Genomic DNA, 9,295 nt, shown 5'->3' on the forward strand with positions numbered 1-9,295 from the left:
TGCCAGAAGATGCATTAGTACTTTATCAGCCCACAGCATCTGGAACAGAATTAAACCTGTCCATGGTAATAGGAGTACTTTGTAATTTCAAAGCAGAACATCAACCAAAGGGATAAATACAACCAGATATATCCTACAGAGAACATGACCAGAATAATATTAGACAGGACAAACTGTGTTTATAATATTTACCTGATTCAGCAACTAAGAGGGTAATCTTACATAAACCTTCTCAGAGTAACTTTACCCACAGGAACACAGAGTTTGCTTTACAGAAAAAGAATAGAAGGGCTTGTTTTTCAAACTACCAGGGGACTGCAGTGCAACCTGAAAAAGGGGAAGGGCATGAAAAAGCTGAAAAATGAAGAAATGAGGGTTCCAATTTGGAACCTGGAAGCTCTTGTAGGAATCCTACTACACATTTGCTTACAGTAGTGAAGGACTGGATCCTGCCATCCAGGCTGCACCATGAGAATCTATTTTCCAGAATTCTGCAATTGAAAGAGCACTCTACTAGATGCTTCTCTCCCATCACGATGCTGAAGGCCCAAGTTAACCCATCAAACCTCTCCACCAGCATTTTTCCCCCACTGTATTACACAATATTGGTCTCCAGTACAAATTATTGCTGCTTATAGATGTGACTCATTCGCTGCTGAAGTAATGCTGCTTTTGAGGAATTCAGCTTTCCTCAATAAATAACATTTCAGCTCACAATTCCTGGCTACTTCTCCACAGCTGCCATCTCTGACTTTTTTTTCTCTCCAATATTCAGCAAGGACTTCCTTACAAATGTCAGCAATTCCATTAACAAGGACTGGGAGAACAGAGGTTCTCACTGCACTCCCACTGAAATAGTAGAGCTGAGCTCTGCCCTTCTTAACTCCTTTTAAACTCAACACCAGTAATATATGAAATCTGCAGTTCCTGGAAAAAAACAAACAGAAGGCTCTTTCCTAAGCCACAAAAATGCAAAAAAAGGAAAAAACACAGAATACTACCACCCCCCAAAAAAAACCCAAAAAAACCACATAATTCAAAAAAAAGCAAAACACCAAACAAAACAACAAACCAACACAAAACCACAAAAACCCAAACTGATAACAAAATCTAAACAAAAAAAACCCTTAAACAAACAAAACCCATAAAACTCAAAACAGTTGTGCTGTACATCAGGGCGACCAAAACAGGTACATTCAGTCTTAATGAAACCCCATAAAGTTGCTGTGAAGTCATTCCTGTTCCTTAAACTGTGTGAACAAGACTAAATGAAGTGATTTTTACATTCAAAACACTGATTTTGAGGTCCATATTGTTTTAAAGGTGTCTCCATTACCACAAGCAGACAGGGCTACCAATCCACAGATTAAAGCTGGTTTAGTTCCTCGTTTATGGGAAAGGTGCACGACCCTTTCCAGAGCCAGCAGGACAATAATCTTTGGAGCAGCAGCTGATCCCACAATGCTGGATCCACTGCTCGGCTTTCAGTTTATACAAACAACTCCAGGCTTCCCAGAACGGATGCCCATGGACACAGATAAGAAGGGAAGAGCAGGAATCAGACGATGTGGCTTGAACAGGGGTCACTGTGCAGCTCCAGGAGAAAGATGTATCCTTGGAATCACGGGATCACAGAATCACAGACTATTCTGAGTTGGAAGGGACCCACAATCGGAGCCGACAAGGAAGCTGGAAGCGGCAAGAACTCCATCCAGGAGCCCACACCGCAATCCCTGGCAGCCCCGGCAGAGGGCAACGCTGGAAAAATCGTCTGGAAAGGAGCGGAATATTTCATGGAATCGAGACATCGCCGACATCTGCCTCGGAGCACACGCAGCACTGAATGCTGCGGGATTTTAACGCTGCTGCCCCACCGAGGCTTCTCCTCCCAGTGTTGTGTTTCCCACACCTGCATCTTACCCAGTAAAAAACACCCACTGCTGTCCAGATTTGGAATCTGTTCTGTATCAATGGGATAAACGTAATCCTGATTGCTCCAGGGTCCTGGAGCACTGCCACGAAGTCACGGAAATTAGGATATAAAGATCTCCCACGAGCTGCAGATGACACAGCAGATGTTGACAGATTAACAAGTTATGCTAAAATAAAATAAAAGGGGGTGGGGGGAGCGACACTGCAGAACTGGGGATGATACAGCAACTACACCCTGTTAAAAAAAAGCACGAACGGCGCTTTCAGTTTGCAAAACACATCCAGATAACAGCCAGAAATGCCCTTTTCCCTCCTCCTGCTGGATGTAAACACGGTGGCTGGAGGCACCGTCGCCCTCCCAGGAGACTTGACAGCTGCTCCCAAGTTCCAAAAATCCAGCCCAAGGATCCCCTCCTGCTCCAGACACGTCTCATCATCAACAACCACCACCCAGAGCTCGGCCACCGGCAAACACCTCCCTGCGCTGGTGGAAACAACAACCGGCATAAAACCAGGCAAAAGCTTGTTTTCCTTCTGAACAGGCTTAAATTGAACCTCTGTTGGATTCTCCCTGATTTCCTCTGCACGCTGGAATTTATGAGGCCAGCACCTGCCTTCATTTTACACCTCTGTTTCTGCAGAAGCTCCTGGAGAAGCTCCTACAGCTGTGTTAAAAATTCAGTAACCTGGGCATAATGCAGGTATTATTTAAAATAGCACATTTTGGGGGTATTCCATACACAATGCTATTATATCAACACAAAAATCATCTTTCTTTTTGGAAAATTTGTAAGCTACCAAAAAAAAAATAGACCTGAAGACAACACAGATGAAAAAGAATTAGCCCATAATCAAGGCGTATTCCCCATAAAGATCCAAACTCACTCCACCTGTATCAGGAGAAGCCATGAGGATGATGTTCAAACCCAGCTAATAACCACCACAAAAAAACCCCAAGGATTTCTTCAGGCTCAGCACTACAGGAGCTGGACTGAAATTGGTACATTTTGGGGTTGAATGCAGGCAAATCAGCTCATTCCTGGGGCAGAAATACCCAAATTTTGTAACAGCAGTGCATGATGTTTAAGCAGGTTTCCTTCTCTCCCTCCTGCTCAACTCATATCCCTCCTCCCCATGCAACTTACTGCTTCTGACAATTGGCAAGATAACACAAAAATAAATTAAAAAGTATTAATAATATCATCTAAATATTACTACCACGCTGACTTCACAAGTTTTCTGTTCAGATGAGACTCCTGCTCAGCACTCTGCACATGCTTTGGCTGCAAGAGAGCATGAATTTGAAATATAGGATAGAAAAAATAAGATGACTGTTTTAGAATTTACAGACTCTGCTGATTTTCTACACAATTGCACAATTTACGTTCCTTAACAGGACCTGCTCCTTAAACAAGACACATTCAGAGGAGTGTTTGTAAAATCAAGGCTTACAAATGCTCCTTTTAAATAATTTGTTTCTCAATTTTTTTATTTATATTCTAGCAAAAAATTTCTAGCCTAGCAGGAACTAAAAAAATCTTCACTATCAACCCATTAATGCTTTGTAATTATGAAAAAATAATTCTTAAGTAACAATGCACAGAAATTCAGCTAAAAAACCAAGTAGGACCATTCCCCCTTATCCAAAAAACTTACCACAAGTTTAGACTACGGAGTTCATAAAATAAACAAACAAACAGCAAAACTTCCATGTCCATACTCATTAAAACCACTTAAAATAAGTATATTATTACAATTATCACTTCTTTGTTGTCCTGGTAACTTACTTTTACATAACAGAATGAGAAAATATTTTCAGCTTGATTCCTTTACTGCCATCATTAATATTTTTGCCACCCAGACGTCAAGTCTTTCAGAGATCTCCAAACTGATGTCTGAGAAGATGCACAATACAGGGGCATTTAACAAATTCCTTCCAGAGCTTAAAATAGTTCATGAAAACTCCCAAATCAGGACCTTATGCAAGTGTTAAATTCCCAGCTCAGGACTCTACGGAAGGATGAAATCTCTGACCTTGGTAAGGGTAAAACTCAGCACAAACAACTCCCATTTCCAGCCTCGCTGTTAAGACAGCAACGCCACGTCTGCTGGCCGAGGTGCAGCATCCTGAGGGACTGCAAAAGGATGGGGGAATTTTTCACTGGATCTGCATGAAATCCAAAGCCCAAAAAAAAAAAAAAATAATCCTGTTCATGCTCAAGTTTGTGACAAACAGTCGCAGCCCCATTAATTCCATCTCCAGCCACTCAGAAAACCACGAGTCGGGATCCAAAATTATCATCGAACTGACTTGAAAGAACTGCTGGGGAGAGGGTTTTTTTGTATTTTTAACTTTGTATTTCGGCATTCCTGTTTGCAAGTGCTCTCACCCTTTATGTGATGGCATTTTCAAGCTCATATTCTGGTGGTACCAATAATTCCAGGGGCAAAATGTTTATGGAAAAACACTGTGCAAATATGGCACGAAGTACAGCTAAGTCATGCTCTACACGAGGTGAAAAAAACAGGACTCCGTGTTTTCATTTGGAAATATAAAAGAAGTATAGTAAAAACATGATTACAGTAATTAAAATACAGCCTGGATTAAAGAAATCCTCTTCATTTTAACCACGTAACAGGCTACTACAGCATAAAACCCCACATTTTTCAAGTAAGTTCACAATTTCCCTTTTTATTAAAACTGAAAATAAAAGGTTTCACTACTTCCTACTGCAAAACCAACACAAACACTAATTTAAATATTTCCTTTACAGCTGCTTTTTGAATACTTACGAAGAGTAAAACAGCAACCTTTCTGCCACTGAAATTTGGCAAGGTATTAAGACCCTAAAATGAAACTTTTGAGGATCTCTTTCAGAGATAAAAGGGGATTGTTTACATAAAAAGTGGAGAGAACTGGCACAACACCTATTTCTCATAGCCCTTTTTTCATATACGTTGTGCTCGTCACCAAAACAGCTCTGTGGAACAGAGTGTGCAGCACACATTGTGCCTTGTCATGAGCTGACAGCAAATGAAGAGAAGGTGAACCAAGTCACAAAATGAGGTGGGTTTTTTTCCCCTCTCACCGCCCAAGAAGATAAATGATCTTAGTTATATTAAAGAGAAATGGGATACGGGATCCAAAGGGCTCGTTTTACGTTAACTGCATCTCACCAACAAAAATAGAGAAAGCAATTTCCTGGTGCATCAATTCCACCAGCAATTCCATGTACACCCGAAATTCCGAGGCGCTGGCACGCTGTGTCACTGCACACTCCGGGTATTCTCAGATCTCCAACACTGCTCCCTATTAATTTCCTATATTAGGCAGGGTTCTTTTTCCCAAAAAAATACCAAGCTATGCGGATATGCCCGTACAGACCAAGTGCACCACCTGGGCTGAATAAACATATTTCCGTAGGTAACACTGTGTCAAATTACCCCTGTAACCAACACAAAACATCAGCTCTCCCTGCACATGCCACGTATGGCTGGTTTCCACCCCAGTCCCTTCATCACTACAGTGCCCCTCCCTCCTTTCACCAACTTCTTGTTATTTTAGTGCCATATTCCCTCCTCACCCACAACACTCAGTATTTGGAAATCCATTTCAGATCAATTCATTGCATCATTTCAGATGCAAAAAGTTGTACTGATAAAAGTCAAGATGGAAGAGAAGCCAAAGAATGTGAAATATCACAAACCATTCCCAGTTCATTTACTGGACTAAATCAGCATAAAACTGCAAACTTCATCTTTCCATCCCTCTCATATTCCATATTTATTATTATTTATAGGGCATTAAAATCCTCCTCCTACCCAAAGACTCCCTTTTAGTGCAATTTTAAATATCTGTGCACTGTGCTCACCACTCGTTATAAAACCCTCTCTCCTCTTCTTGACCCAGTCTCGTTGATCTGCTGTTATTTAACTCTGAAAGGCTACTTGAGAGTCACCACGTTATTAGTGGTTATGTAATTCTTAAAAATACACCGAATTTTTGAATTTTTAAGCAGTCCAACAGAAACACACACAACTAAACACGCAGGTTTTTTCCACTCCTCCTCCACTTACTCTAAACCAAAACATCTTAGTGATCTAGAAAAGCCGATTTCCATGGGGTTTTTTTCAGCCAGTCGGTCACAAAACCTTCAGCAGTGCAGAAATCTGTATAATCAACACAAGCCTACAGAAAACAGATGTCCTTTCCTCCGTGGCTTCCCACGGACACCGAGTGAGTTGCCCACTGCTGCAGGCTGAAAGCTGCTGATCTAGAACCGAGTATCCTCTTACTGTTTGCTCTGCCACCCGAGAAGTTGCATTAAAATGGCATCACGTTCCTTAACTCCAAACTGACCCGTCTTTCTCCACCTACTAAGCACCAGAGCACTCCGTAAAACTCTATTTTGCAGGAATAGCCACCAAAAAGAAAACACCAACACTGAGGACGCCTCGTTGTGCCACGGATTCGGACGTGGCATGAGTCCTTCATGCTAAACACTGTCCAACCTACCCTATAAATAGGCTCAAAGCTCCAGGCTCAGGAGACTGACAGCTCAACGCGATCCTCACAGCATTCCCTGCTTCACCTACCTAAGAGTTGTGCCAGAGCAATGCCGGGCTGGGCAGACACGGAGCTGCTGCCGTGGCTTGTGCAGGAGAGCACAGAGGGTGGTGGAAAAAAAAAAAAAAAAGAAAAAAAATCACTGGGCATAAACAGCTCTCCTCGGGAGAGAAACACCTCCCTCTCTGGAGGCCAGAGCCAGCCACGGACAGGCTGTCACGGCTCGGCCATGACAGAAACGACTGCCAGGGACAGGCCGTCCAGGAGGTTTAATGGAGCCGGGGCTGAATGGACACTCACGGACAGAAAGGCCACAGGGGAATGGCAAGAGGGGTCCTGGCCAGCTCCTCTGGGCAGGGGGGCTCCAGGTTCCCTGGGGTGGTAGCCAGAACCAGAACTAGTCAGACCACCCTTTGCAGGAGAGCTCCAGACCTCCATGGTTCCTGTCAGAGCCCTAGACAGGAAGGCTCCAGACCCTCAGAATCCCTGTCAGACCCCCCCAGACAGGAGGACTCCAGACCCTCAGGATCTCTTATCACACCCCATGGACAGACAGGTTCCAGACTCCCATGTTCCTGGTCAGATTCCATGGACAGGAGGGCTCCAGATCCCCATGTTCCCCATCAGACCCCATGGACAGATAGGAAGGCTCCAGACCCCCAATGTCCCTATCTGACTCTATGGACAGGGGGGTTCCAGGCCCTCAGGGTCCCCATCGGACCCCATGGACAGGGTACTCCAGACTCCCATGTCCCTGGTCAGACCCCATGGATAGGGTGGTTCCAGACCCACATGTTCCCCATTCGGACAAACAGGAAGGCTCCAGACCTCCAAATGTCCCTATCAGATCCCATGAACAAGGGGGCTCCAGACCCCTGTGGTTCCCATGAGACTCCACGGACAGGGGGGTTCCTGACCCCCATGTTCCCCATCAGGACAAACAGGAAGGCTCCACACCCCCAATGTCCCCATCAGACTCCATGGACAGGGGGGCTCCAGACCCCCATGGTCCCCATCAGACCCCACGGCCAGGGGGGTTCCAGACCCCCGTGGTCCCCATGGACAGGGGGGTTCCAGACCCCCAATGTCCCCATCAGACCCCTCGGACAGAGGGGTTCCAGACCCCCGTGGTCCCTATCAGACCCCATGGACAGGGGGGTTCCAGACCCCCGTGTTCCCCATCAGACCCCGTGGCCGGGGGGGGTTCCAGACCCCCAATGTCCCCATCAGACCCCATGGTCAGGGGGGTTCCAGACCCTCAATGTCCCCATCAGACCCCATGGTCAGGGGGGTTCCAGACCCCCGTGTTCCCCATCAGACCCCTCCGGCCCCGCGGGACACGTGACCGGCGCGAGGCGGCGGCCGCACGTGGCCCGGACCGTAACAAACAGGCGGGTGGGCGAAGGGGGGCGTTGTGGGGGGGGGCCCAGCTGCGCTGCCATTGGCCGGAGGGCGCGGCGCGCGCCCGGAGGGGCGTGTCTCCGCCGCGCCGCCCCCGGCGATTGGCCGGCAGGGGGGCGGGGGGGCGTGCCCGCCGCCCCCCCCCCTCCCCCCCCCCCCGCCTTGGTGCAGTGCTGAGGAGGCGCCAGGCGGGGGCCGCGCGCGCTTTTCCCGCCCTCGGCGGGGCCGCCGGGACCCCCCTGAGGGCGCCGCTCCCTCACACCCGCCATGGTGGCACCGCCAGCACCCCCGCACCGCCTCGGGTGTGCCACTCCTGAACCCGCGGCTCCCGAGTCCTGTCCCCGCTCCCTGCTCACCCTCAGCGCCGCCAGCGCCTCCCGCCGTGAGTCCGCGGGGTGCGCGAACCGCTCCGGCGCTCCCCTCACGGCCACCGCTTCGCCCCCTTCTCTCCCCTCACGCACCCACCTGTGGGTGCCCTCGGCCGCTTCCATCATCACCCCGCGGGGAAGCGCTAAATATCCCCGCGGCGGCACCGCCTGTGTCACGGACCGGGGCTGCGAGCGCCAGTGCGGCCCTGCCCGCCTCCCCCCCCCCCCCCCGCCCGCCCCGCTCCGCATCTTGTTTTCTCCATACGCACTTGGAAATGCGTAGGGAGAAAAGGGGGATCGGGGGTCAATCGCTGCTGTTCCCGCTCCATTCGGGATACCCACGCACCAACGAGGAAAAAATAACGCGGCGCAGCCCCGTCCTTTCCCCACCATCCTGCTTGTCACTTGGCTGCTTCCCCCATGTCGCGATGCGCACACACCCCCCAACCCCCCTCGCCATGTCGCGACAGCGCCCCGCGCACCTGCCGCGTCCCCCCCTCTCCACCCCCGACCCGCCGCGTCCTACCGAGGGTGAGAGAAAAGGGGCGCTCGGCTCTCCCTCCCCGCGAGAGGCAGCGGTGCCGGCGCTCCCCCAGGTGCGCGGGGGCTCCGCGGGTGCGGAGTGGGGGGAGCGGAGGGGAGGGGGCGGCGGGAGCCGGGATGGAGCTGGGATGGAGCCGGGATGGAGCCGGGATGAAGCGAACCTCCCTCCCCCCCAGCTCCCCGTCCCTCTTCGGCCCCCCCCACCCCACCCCCCCGCCGCTTGTGTTTACCTCAAGTTTGAATTTTATCTGCGCAACATGAGCTGGAATGCGGACATGGAGGGCGGGAGGGCGCGCACACGCCCCGCGCTCCGCGGGGACACCGCGGGCACCCCGCGCACACTCACCCCGCACCCCCTCCCCGCACACCGCGCCCCGCGCCCCCCGCCCCGGTCCGGCCGGTAACTTACCTTCGCCACCGGCTCTCCTTCTCCTCCTCCTCCTCCTCCTCGTCCCCTCCCCGGGGGAAGGTGCCGCCCGCAGCC

The 9,295-nt window shown here is 49.6% G+C and overlaps 1 long non-coding RNA gene across 1 annotated transcript in view; it reads right to left on the minus strand.

The window, feature by feature from the left end:
* Nucleotides 1–9,295, minus strand: part of LOC139670711 (uncharacterized) — a 62,652-nt gene extending 53,357 nt beyond the window's left edge. Inside the window, exon 1 of the long non-coding RNA XR_011697530.1 lies at nt 9,221–9,295. This is a non-coding gene — a long non-coding RNA (uncharacterized lncRNA). The remainder of the gene's footprint in view (nt 1–9,220) is intronic.

This window comes from Pithys albifrons, chromosome 3, assembly GCF_047495875.1.
Source record: "Pithys albifrons albifrons isolate INPA30051 chromosome 3, PitAlb_v1, whole genome shotgun sequence".
NCBI classification, from domain to species: domain Eukaryota; kingdom Metazoa; phylum Chordata; class Aves; order Passeriformes; family Thamnophilidae; genus Pithys; species Pithys albifrons.